The following is a 13028-nucleotide window of genomic DNA, read 5'->3' as shown; positions in this document are numbered from 1 at the left end:
AAAACGCAATACCATTTGAAGATTCCTCTCAGTTGAAGGACGCCATGGACCGAAAGGCAGACGGGCTACTGAAAAGAGCGTGGGAATCTTCCTCTGCTTTGATCTCGACTAATATCGCAACCACATCAGTAGCAAGAGCAATGTTTATATGGTTAAACCAGCTGGAGACCTATTTGATGATGAAGACATCACGACAAGACCTATTAGAATCTCTACCCTTACTAAAGATGGCAACCGGATTCTTGGTAGACGCTTCAGCGGAATCTATTAGATTTGCTGCCAGGAATGGGGCTCTCAAATGCTGCTAGAAGAGCATTATGGCTCAAAATGTGGTCAGGAGATACGAAGTCCAAGAACAAATTATGTTCTATCCCGTTTACAGGGTCTCTGATGTTCGTTCCTCTCCTGGATAACATGCTGGAGAATGCAGCAGATAGGAAAAAGGGGTTTCCTGAAGAGAAACAAAAAAAAACCCCTCAGTTTGGGAGGTTTCGCCAACAGAGGGAACCTACCTTACAGAACTACAGCGGGAAAGGGAAGTCCAGTCACTGGAGTTACCCCAAAGGAAGAAGGGGTCGAGGATATCTCCTTAACCCCAATAATTCATTTCAGCCCTCAAAGCAATGACGCCAAGAGCGTGAGGGGAAGACTCCTACAATTTTATCCCAAATGGTCGGGAATAACCCAGAACCCCTGGGTTCTAAAGATCATAGAAGAGGGTACAAAATAGAATTTTCCTCCATTCCTCTAGAGAAATTTCTAATAACCCAGTACCAAGCAAAAGACCTTCATCAGATCCTTATCCGGGACGTCCAGAAACTACTCAAATTGAGAGCCATTACTCCAGTTCTCCACAACAAAAAATTCAAAGGCCACTATTCAAAAATCTTCTTAGTCAAAAAACCAAACGGTTCCTACAGGACAATAATCAACCTGAAGGTCCTTAACAAGTGGGTGAAATATCGAAAATTCAAGATTGAGTCTATCAGATCGACCTATTCCTCTAATAAGGGAAGAGGCATCAATGTGTACGATCGATTTAAAGGATGCATATTATCACGTTCCCATCCACCCCGCTTACCAGAGATTCCTCAGATTCGCGATTCAGAACTGTCCTTCCATTCTCCACTTCGTTTGTCTGCCTCCCTTTCGGCATTTCCTCCGCCCCCAGAATTTTTACAAAAATGATGGCAGAGATTATGGCATTCGTAAGAAGTCAGGGTATAGTAATTATCCCATATCTAGACGACTTCTTGTTGACAGCAGATACTCCGTCTATCTTAGACAGTCATCGGTCACAGGTTCTTTCCCTACTACAGGAATTGGGATGGATAATCAACTTTCAGAAGTCAAGTCTTCCTCCCCAAAAACAGAAGGTCTTCTTAGGAGTACTACTAGACTCCTCCCTTCAACATTCCTTCCTCCCAAGAGAGAAACAAATACTCCTACTGGCAGAAGTAAGGAAATTTTGGGGGAAAGACGCCTGTTCCATAAGGGAAGGAATGCGGATGTTGGGAATGATGACGTCTTGCATCCAATCTATTCCATGGAGTCAATTTCACTCCAGACCCTTACAGAATCTGATCTTGTCCCAGTGGGATCGAAAACAGAACTCCCTGAATTCAAGAATTCAAATTTCCGAGACCGTGAAATCATCCCTCCTGTGGTGGCTCTGCACAAACAACATAGACAAGGGAGTCCCTGGAGAATGGTCCCTAAACAGGGAAGTCTTTCTGTCCTTAACCCGAAGATGGGGTTATCCACAAATAGACCTGTTTGCCACAAGGAAAAACTCCCAAGTAGAGACATTCTTCTCCCTAAATCTCAGAGACAACCCATTGGGAGTAGATGCATTGTCCCAACCCTGGGACATGGATCTGGCCTATGCCTTTCCTCCGTTTTCCTCTAATACCAATGGTATTAAGAAAAATCCAGGAAGATTTGACAAAGCTCATCATTATTCTTCCCTATTGGCCAAAAAGAAGTTGGTTTCCAATCGTAAAATACCTAGCGTTGGAAGACCCTATCATGCTCCCGGTGAAGGAGAATCTTCTCTCCCAGGGTCCCTTATTCTTTCAGGGAATAGAAACTTTGAAGTTGTCAGCCTGGATCCTGAAAGGCAGATCTTGAGAAACCACGGTCTGTCAGATGAGGTAATTTCAACTATCTTATCAAGTCATAAAGAAGTTACCTCAAAAATCTATCAAAAAATTTGGAAGAAATTCTGTTCCTGGCATGGAAACCCAGGACCAGACCCCTTTTCTCCCAACATTGCGAAAATCCTAGATTTCTTACAATCGGGATTCAAAAAAGGACTTAGCCCTAGTACCTTAAAAGTACAGATTTCAGCCTTAGGTAATTTTTTTAACACTCCTCTGGCTGAACATCGGTGGATCAGAAGATTCACCCAAGCGGTCTCTGAACTGAAACCTTCCCTAAAGAAATCAGTTCCTACCTGGGATTTGAATGTGGTGTTAACGACTCTTTGTGAGCCCCCCTTTGATCCGCGCGACACGATTAGTATGCATTTTTTAACTCTAAAAGCTGCATTCTTAGTCGCTATTACTTCAGCAAGAAGGATTGGAGAAATCCAATCTCTGTCAATCATAGAACCGTACCTAAAAGTACAAGAGGATAAGATCATCCTAAAGCTGGACCCTTCCTTTATTCCAAAGGTATCTACTGCTTTCCATAGAGAACAAGAAATAATTCTACCTTCCTTTTATCCAGATCCAAAAAACCAACAAGAAGAAAAATTCCATTGCCTGGATGTCAGGCGAACAATTCTTCAGTATCTGGATAGAACCTCCTCCTGGAGACAAGATAAAAATCTATTTGTCCTATTTGGGGGAAAGAATAGAGGAAAGAAAGCCTCAAAAGGCTCTCTAGCGAGATGGGTAAAAACTACCATACAAGAAGCCTACAAGTCCCAAGGACTATGTGCCCCATAAGGCATCAGAGCCCATTCAACGAGGGCATCCTGGGCAGAAAGAAGAGAAGTCTCTATGGACCAAATCTGCAGAGCTGCCACTTGGTCAAGCCATCATACGTTTTGCAAACATTATAGGCTCGATGTTCTGTCCGATACGGATTTAAGTTTTGGACGGAAAGTCCTCCAATCCGTAGTCCCACCCTGAGCATTATAATTTTGGTATTGCTCCTGTGGTGCTGTCATGAGGGATGTACTGGAAAATAGGAATTAGACCTACCGGTACTTGTATTTCCAGGAATCCATCATGACAGCACCCTTACATTCCCTCCCTTATTGAAATTCTGATTTGTGGAATTAACATGTCAGTTATTATCCCTAGAAATAAAATAGGGCTGCATCCATCCTGGTGTCGTAATTGAAAAACACTGGCAAGTGGGTGGTGGGAGGGGCCTTTTAACCTCTCTGTCTTCCTGTCCCTATAGAGGTCAATAGGGCAACCTCCTGTGGTGCTGTCATGATGGATTCCTGGAAATACAATTACCGGTAGGTCTAATTCCTATTTTTGCAGAGTCCAAAAAGGGGGGAATGATGAAGGGACTGATCAGGTACAATTTTGGTTTGTTTTGAATTAATGAATTGGGTTCCAGGAGCTCTACAGAATATGTATGAGACCCCAATGAGAAATCCACATTAAATGTGTATGAGAGTAACCTAAATGTTGAGGTTTTTCTGTGTAGATCCTTCCAGAACAGTAAATATGGCACTGGGTATGCTGTGCTGTAGTCTCCACCCAATATGAGGTATTGTGTAAGAGACCATCCCCCTCCAGCAAATTTACACAAGAGGCCGAGTTCACTCACAGATGAGTCTTTAAAGATTTAGTAGGGAAGGAAGTGAAAATTATCTGAACATTTGTTAATTTTATGTAAAGATTTTAGTAATTTTTATTTGTTTTTGTATTAATCATCAAGTATTTACAGAACCTGATAAAAGTGAGATTCTCAAAGTGTTCTGGATTATCAGATGAGAGTGGAGAAGTGTATAACATTTGTTTTTATTTTTCAGAATGAAGACGCCACCCCTTTGAAATGTTCTATCTATCTGTGACATGGGTTTTAATGTAAATTTGTAATGTAGAAATACTTCATACAGTATTTACAAGACAGGATACGAGGCACAAGGTAAATCATCCAGGAACCACTCTCACCATTTCATTCATCTCAAGGAGCAGAGCTGGAGGTGCTCGCTGAGGCTGTAACCTGGCAGAAGGTAAGCCGGCCGACATTTACACTGACTCTAGGTACGCTTTTGGCATCGCCCACAATTATGGGCCCATTGGTAGTAGGAACTTTATTGGATCATCGGGTAAGCCAATTGAGAGCGTAAGAGAAGACAGACCTGGCAACAAGAGAATGTGCAGCCAGGTGTCCTTAAATTGGCTTGTCCCTGGATACACTAATGCCACCACTATAGCCTGCATGATATGCGCACAGCATGACATAGGTAAAACAGCAAAGGTATCTGTGAAAAGTGCAGCCCGGCCAGATTACCCGTGCCAGCGACTGCAGAACATACAGCTACCCAAGTAAGAAGTGTATGACAATGTGCTTGTATGTGTAGACCTGTTCTCAGGGCAGGCCTGAAGCCCGGCCGGTATCTTCCCAACTGCGGACGTTGTGTGTAGTGACGGGAACAGTGCTTATCCTAAGTATTGAACTGGTGTTTGTACAATGATAAGATGTCAGCAGTTCTCCAGATGTTGTCCCACAGTTAGTTTGTTTAATAACGATATTCAAAAAGTGTTGTGGGAATATTAAATACTGAGGTTAAGTTTTATGTAAAGTTCTGGACCAGCCTTAGCATTGTACTATTGGAGGCATGCGTCAGTATTCTGATTGTGTACATGATAACTTCTTGGTGCAAGTAGATTACCATTTCAAAATATTTTTGTTGTGAAAGGAAAATTTTAGAGCAGAGCATTCTGTGCAGTGTATATGTGTATGTATAGATTTATATATATCTGTGTGTGTATGTGTGTATATATATATATATATATGTATATATATATATATATAAACAATCAGTTTGTATATGTCAGTTTTAGTTACTGCCCAGTGTGAACGTTTAACATAAAACTGTCATTGTTAATGGTTTTCTTCAACTCAATTATCTGATTAAGATCAATTACTGATTATGCGATGAAAAGATTGTTCTCCACAGGAAGTGTCCAACTGGGAGCGGAAGGCGTGAGCACCAGATTCTAACAGAATGTGGACGGATAAAGGAAGGTAAACCGGTAGCACCCAAGGCACTCTTGATGGCACTTGCATTGATGGTGTATGACCTCACATATGCCCCAAGACTGCAAGGATCGATGTGGTAAGATCTAATTGGTATGTCCCAGGCTTTACAGCTGATGCTGCTAAATTCTGTTAGAGCTGTTTGATTTGCCTACAGAACAGTCCTGGCAGACCGGTGCCAACCTTATCATACCCGGCTCCCACGAAGAGAACAGACCTTGAGAGGCTTTCCCAGGTAAAACGAACCAGAGTAGGGGGAGAAAAATTGGTTTGAGACACTTGTCAGATAAACATGTGGAACCGGTGTATATTTCTGTGAATAGGAGATGTTCCAGGTAATCAGCTGAGATCGAGGTACAAATCCTGCTGAAAAGTGTAACGCCAAGTGCAAATACAATGTACCCAGTAATTACACATTGTCTAGGTGCCCTGTCCAGTGGAACAGAGAAGATTTTCTTACATAGAGGTGTTTGTTTGTTGTCATTTAAGGGCCTGTCATTGTTATTGTATGTACTTAGAACAACGTTTATAGTGTATGCGGATGGTGTTATCACCATATTAGCATTTATTTTAACAATTGACAAGGGTTGGGGGTCCCTGGCAAGTGCCAGTAAACATGAACTAGAAGACTTTTAATATGATGAACTCCATCACTGAGATGCGGCAGGCGCAGCCTGAGCCAATACAACGTGTTTGTCATGAACTGACGGTAGTGTCACAATTATAAGCAGCCGTGCAGACAAGTAACTTGCCAGAGGGTTTGTGGTAGTCACAATAAAACTCCACTACTCCGTCTACGTGGGATCTCACCCCAGGCTCACAGCATGAGGTGTTATGTACAGCCCGGTAATGTATACTAAAAGAGACGGTGTCTGACAGATGAGAAGGACCAAACCAGGTCCTTATGACATTAGCAAAGTAAAGTAAAGACCAAAGACCTGAGTGAATCCGTCAGTAGTATGAAGTGTTTTAATAAGTAAGTGACGGGGGGGGTGGGGGGTAATAATAAATCGCCCACTGGACACCACTGTGCGGTCTGACTCCACAATCCACAATTGTGTCGGTTACCCTGAGGGCGACAGTCAGTGAAGACAGAAGAAGACGACGATGATGTACAGGACTTGCAATGAACTGATGGGACCCAAAACCTGAGGGTGATAGCATGAGATTGGTGATGGCATTATATTATTAATTGAGGCCCTATTGTTTATATAGTCTGAGGTTTATAATTATGTGTGTAAATATGCCACGGTACTGCAAATTACGATCTGAGGGGGTTTATGTGGAGGTGTGAGGTAAAGGTCATTGATTGTTGTCACTCATATGTAAGAAGTACATGGCAGCAATGAGAGCCTGGAGGTTATGTTATCTGGGTGTCTTTAGGTTTGGGAAAGATGCTGCCCATAAGCTGTTATATCTGCAGGGGCAAAAGTCCCATTAGGACAGTAAGTGATAGTGCGACAATTATGACCAATACAAGTGCCGTGGAGGAGAAGTTTGGATTATTGCCAATATTAGTAGGTTTAACAGTAAAGAGGGCGAGGGGCCTTAGAAGCCAGATTCGAAGGTCCATACCAGGTCTTTCTGATCTCGCCCACTGCAGTTAAGCTGGAAGGAAGGCCGACATGGATCCACGCCGTGCACTGCAAGAGGGTCTCTTCCAAAGAATGACTCACCATATACATCCTTATCCTTTTTCGTGTTATTGCACAGAGTGTTGAGGGGGGACATGTAGCAATCACCCAGGCTGATGGGGTGACCACTTTTTGGCATAGTTCTTCTAATACACATGTAGCTACATACCAGTTTGAATTTGAGTCTCTTATCCCAATTATTACCGTTAATAAAATGTGGACTGGATTAATTATATATATATATATATATATTACAACCAGCAGCGGTTTGTAAAGTATACCAAGACAACCATCCTGTATCCTGAGGAGAATATGGAAAGTTAGGACCACTCCGAAACCTTGGAAGTCCAGGTACAAAGGGGGGTTACTCATAAGGAATCGCTCGTCTCAAGATGGGGAAGAAATCCAAAACCCCTACCCGCCTGGTTCGAGTGGTCAGTAGTAGGTTGCTAGGCAAGACTCAGGGATAGAGTAATAATATTTTTAGGAGGGGACTGTCAGGGATTATTGGCCTGTATATTGCTTGCAAAAACATTATTACTTTATATCCGTATATTCCACAAAGAACTGGAATGCAAGAGGAGTGTACAGATGAACTTACAGCTGAATAGAGCCAATAGGGCTTAAGTACGTCCCACATCTCTAGGGAGGAGATTTGTAACTGTTCAATAAAATTTAATCTTACTTCCTGCTTGACTGAGGGAGGATGTCTACCACCATTTCTGTCTGGTACATGTCTTCCATGCATGCCCTCAGTTTCCAATTTACAGAGGTGGCTATTCGGTGTGAAATAACAGGGAAAAGGTAGTAACCCTGACATCTGTACTGTACTCGGCGGTTACTCTGGATATTAACTGGTGGTTAAAATAATCTGACTAGACTGTGTATATATGATTGATAACGTTTCTGGGCTCATGGGTTGTTTCTTTAGAGTATAGGCCACGTGCCTTTAATAAAGATTATTTTCGTTATTAGGAATTGCGTGAATAGAGCAATTCAATACCTTCTGTTAGTAGTGTGGAAAATAGGCTTTGTTGCTTTATAGGCAAAATGTGATTTGTCATAAAATGTACCTGCCGCCTACTAGGGCAATTATATTATTAGATGTTATTTGTATGTTCTCCCTGTTTTCTCCTGACACTCCGGTTTACTTCCATGCTCCAAAAAACGTACTAAAAGTTAATTGGCTTAACTGGTTGCCGACACACGACGAGAATGCTCGGCCTGAGCAGCGGTTACTTTGCGCATTAGGACTAGCATCCTCGTCCTGTGTGACAGCCGTCTCTGCGCGTGATCGAGAGCGGGGCAGCGGCTGTAATACACAGCCACGGCCCCGCTCTGACAGTGGAGAGGAGAGAAACATCTCTCTGCCGTTAACTCTTTGAATGCCGCGATGAAAGCTGATCGCGGCGTTCAAGGAGAGGGGACTGCACTTTGATTGCGTCACAGAAAATAACTGACGCAATCAAAGCCCACAACTTGTATGGCCAGACAGCACAGGGTCCATTGAAGGACCCCAGGGCTGTCTGAATATATTTCCTGTTAGGGCTGTCCTAGCAACTGCCTGTGTACTATCCGTACACAGGCTAATGTACTAGCATATAGATCTATGCCAGTACATTACAGTTACAAAATCAAAATGATAAATCCCTTTATGGGATTAAAAAAAGTTAAATGAATGTAAAAAAAATGAATGATACATTAATAAACGTAAAAAAAAATACACAAACACACTTTTTATAATAAATAAACTTTTTAAAATAGAAGTCCCAAAACATGAACTAATATAGACATAATTGTTATCGCTACGACCGTAACAACCTGTACAACAAATGTATAACATTATTTATGATCGGTGTATGGTGTAAAAACGGAACTGCTTTTTTTCTGAATTTTCGCCAAAATAAAAATGTATAGAAATGAAACGATAATGTATTTGTACCAAATAATGGTACCTACATAAAGTACAACTCGTCCCGCAAAAAACAGTCTCCTACAACTACGTCGTACAAAAAAATAAGAGTTATGCAAAGAGGGAAATATAAAAAAAAATTGTTCTGTCCTCCAGGCCAAAATTGGCCGTGTCCTTACACTGGCCAATTATCGGCAAAACTCTCGTTCATCAGCTGATTGCTGTTTTAAATGCAGAAATTTTTATCATTGTCGGCAGCATATTTCCCTGCTACCTACATGCTAAAAATGTATGGGGACGAGCGATCAGAGTAACGATTGCACAGCCCAAGTCGGGCCGTGTAATACCAGCTTTACTGTGAATGTGGCCCTAATGTGTGTGTCAGAGAGGAAAATGTAAAAGTACTGTGGAATATATTGCTATATAAGAAAAGTTGAACTTGACTCTTATTTCCTTGTATGTTACAGTAAGATTATTCCAACCGTGTGCCTGTAATTTGACTTGACTTTTCAAATACAGCAGAGGCGACTGAGCGCAGGAAAACAGGTACATTTTGTTTACATAGGATTTCAATTTTAGATTTAAAATTATTTGGACTACATTGTCACATCTGTATTAGTCATTTCTATGACACTTGGTTGTGATAAGGAGCCAGGATCACTAGTAAAAGTAAATAAAATGAAGCCAAACTAGAGGAATATTTTACATCTCATGGTGTTTTAGAAAGATGCAGAATATTTGAGTTTGTCATTTGCCATAACTCATGGTGATATCCGTTACATCCAACGTCTTTATAAAAGTCAATAGAAATTAAACATTTCCTCTAATATGGCAAAAAATATTGCACAAATGAAATCGTTAACATTTAATGAGAAAAACAAAAACTTAATACAAACGGTTTTTACCCCTTCACGGCTGCCAAACAGCTATATATGTTCTAACTGCCGATGCCCTGTGCAATTCGCGCGTGTATAAACGTCGACAGCCTGGAATGGGTTTAATGTTTTCAGTGCTGCTGTAGATAGTGCCACTCCCCCTGCAGATATCAACCCCCCTGCTGTAGATAGCGCCACCTGAACTGAGACTAGGAGTGGAATCCTGGTGTCAGATCGCACTGGCCGGGGATTTCGCTTCTAGAGAGAGCCCCTGACATCACTGTCCATTTGGACAGTGACGTTCGTGGCTCTTTCTAGGAGCGGAATCCCCCTCCGACACTCTTGCCGGGAATTCCGCTACTGGAGAAGCCCCTAGTGTCACTATCCATATATTGACAGTGACGTCAGGGGCTACTCCTGAAGCGGAATGGATTCTGTTTTTAGAGTTAACCCCTGACGTCACTGTCCATATATGGACAGAGACATCAGGGGCTTCCTGTAGGAGCGGAATCTTCGGCCAAAGGGATTCCGCTCCTACAGGGAGCCATTTACAGGAAGGGGGTGCCATTTACTGGGGGTGGCGCTGTCTGCAGCGGGGATATTTCTAAATACAGGGGGATGTTATGGCGCTATCTACATGGGAACTGTGTGGCACTATGTGGGCATTATCTACAGGGAGAACTGTGGCACTATGTGGGCACCGTGGCACCTTTTACAGTGGGCCCTGGCACTATTTACAGTGGGCCACCGGCATGATCTATGTGGGCAATGTGGCACTATCTACAGTGGTATTGCGTCACTATCTACATGGGCCCTGAGGTGTTTTCAGGGGGTTGGGCCAAAAAACCCTAACTAATAAAGTTGATAAATAATTTTTTTTTTAATTTTTTTTTTACGTCCATGAAAAACCGATGGCAAACGCCGGTTAAAAACGGTGAGACGGCCGGGAAATTCAAATTTTGAGACACATTGATGCAAAACAGGCATGAAAAACTAACCGTTGATTCGTTGTTGACTGCCATATTTTTCAAGGTCTTGTGTATATAGCGCTCTGAGCGATTAAAAGTCAAACGGTTTTAGCGGGGTTGGAGCCAAAAGAGACAGGGACGCCTGTATTTATTCCAACCAACGTTTGTAAGGGGGTTGGCGTTTTTTTTGTCACATATTTTACTATATATTAGTGGTAAAAAATAGGCCGCTGTGATTTTTGTTTTTTTTTGTAATTAAAAGCAATGTAATAAAACCTTTTGAAGAAAAAAAATGGCCTTTTCATATTCATACAAGTAATATTTCACAAATATATGTATATACTGTACTAATGTGTTTTGAGATTTATATTTCCATATGTACACTTTATTTTGACAGCAATGAATTTGATTTTTTTTTAGATTTTTAAACCTATTACAGAGAGTACAAATTTTATGAATTGTTAAGTACATTTTGTTTTCATGCACCAAGCAAGGTTTGTAGAGGCTGAGGTTCCAGAACGTAAGAAACACAAGTTATTTAAAAAACTAAAACTACACCCCCCCCCCTCAAAGTTTTCAACAGGGGGTGTAGTAAGTATTTTGAGCCAAGAGTATTTTTTTATTTTTTTTTAAATTGATGCAAAGACGGTGTAAAAAATTTAATTTAGATAATTTTTCTCACGAATGCGTCATTTATAGGACATATTCTTTGTACACCTTGCATGAAACTGAGGAAATGCACTCCAACATTTATTCCGCTGCTTCATATTTCAAAAATAAACCCAGATAGCTTTTCAATATTATGTGCTCTTTTTGCCAGGGATCATGTAATAGGGATTTAGCCTTACTTGGTTGGCTTACCTCTTGAACAACATATGACTTATGTTACTATAAGGAAAATCATTATCCTCCCATACCCATGTGGCTGGCTGGAGTCTAACTAATGTGCAAGTTCTTTCTGCTCCCATAGGTATCCATTTATATGCATTATGGTCACACAATACATAGATATCATTTGAAAGCTTAAAGGTGCCACTCCTATGATGTACCATCATATCTCCTAGTTCCACAAACCTTAGGGAATTATGGAAAAGGCACCAGGGTTCATTACTCTTATTACCCATGGTTATATGATATCTTTCCTGTCTGTATATAGAAGGATCACTTTGATTATAATTATTCCCAAGATCAGGAATAGCTCCCACTTGGGTACAGGTGGTATTATTTATTTTCGTGAAATTTGATGCCCATCTCCAACTGGATCATGCACATTCCAACCCAAACAGTCTTTTGAATATGGCATGTGACCTAGATAATCTGAGGCCTTCTGAAAGTTAATTTTGAATTTACTACTAGTATTATCTCCCAACTAAAGTACCGTCATATTGACCCTTTTCCAACTTCCTGGGATTCTTTGTCTATTCACTTTAAATAATGTTGACCACCCATCAAGGGTCAAAAACATGCCCAACTATTGTATGAGGGACGCTGACATTCGTCCACATATGGTAATCGTACAATGTCAAGTTCCAACAATCAGACATAAGTTAGTCATTTTTTACTACAGCTTACAATATTTGAAAATTGTTGTCTCAATTCTCCTTTGGGATTCAAGGTTGTAATACATGGGAGTAAAAGATGGGTTACAATAATGAAGCCTCAGGGTTCAGAACTTTCTTGCAGTGGCTGGTATATATCCAGGAAGCTTTCCCTTCAAGTTTTACTGATGTGGAAATGGTCAGCTGGACTTGATACGGTTTGTTAAATCCGGGCTCGAGTTCTCCGTACGTGTTTCTTATCCAGTCTCCGAGCTTAACACAATGAGACCCTGCAGGGGAACCAAACACGATGATAGAATTTCTTTGTATTTTAATTCAGTGCTCCCACAAATGCAGTAAGATCTGAGTGCAAATGTTGAAGCTGTTGAGGAAAAAATAGTCCTGTTTTGGGTGGACATCCAAACAAAATCTCATATGGGCTCAACACTATCTTTCTGTTTGCAGTGACTCTGACTGAGCGTAACGCTATTAGAGGGCACTTTGTCCATGATTTTCCTGTCTCAGCCATTGCCTTTTGAATTTTTAACATCAGTGTACCAATTAATTATTTTGACCTTCCCACTACTCTGGGGGTGATGTGTTGTATGGAACGCCTGTTCAATGTTTTTTAATGCTGTAATTACTTCTCTAAGTATCTCTCCTGTGAAATGTGTAGCTGGATCACTTTTTATGGTTTCTGCAACCCCATACCTACACTCCACTTCATTGCGCAGCTTCTTAACCGTGTTTTAGTATTCGCTGTTACCACAGATCGTGCTTCAGGCCATCCTGAAAAGATATCCACACAGACAAGGACATATTCATACCAACCAACCTTGGGTAGCTGTATGTAATCAATCTGCATTCGC

At 41.3% G+C, this 13028-nt stretch overlaps 1 long non-coding RNA gene across 4 annotated transcripts in view; it reads left to right on the top strand.

Moving 5' to 3' along the window:
- Nucleotides 1-13028, top strand: part of LOC142665293 (uncharacterized) — a 90605-nt gene that overhangs the window by 18749 nt on the left and 58828 nt on the right. For all 4 annotated transcript variants that reach the window (XR_012851460.1, XR_012851462.1, XR_012851459.1 and 1 more), the window contains exons 2-3: nucleotides 3998-4201; nucleotides 9246-9324. This is a non-coding gene — a long non-coding RNA (uncharacterized LOC142665293). The remainder of the gene's footprint in view (nucleotides 1-3997; nucleotides 4202-9245; nucleotides 9325-13028) is intronic.

Source organism: Rhinoderma darwinii, chromosome 12 (assembly GCF_050947455.1).
Source record: "Rhinoderma darwinii isolate aRhiDar2 chromosome 12, aRhiDar2.hap1, whole genome shotgun sequence".
Classification (NCBI taxonomy): domain Eukaryota; kingdom Metazoa; phylum Chordata; class Amphibia; order Anura; family Rhinodermatidae; genus Rhinoderma; species Rhinoderma darwinii.
This window is presented reverse-complemented; position numbering and strand designations above follow the sequence as displayed.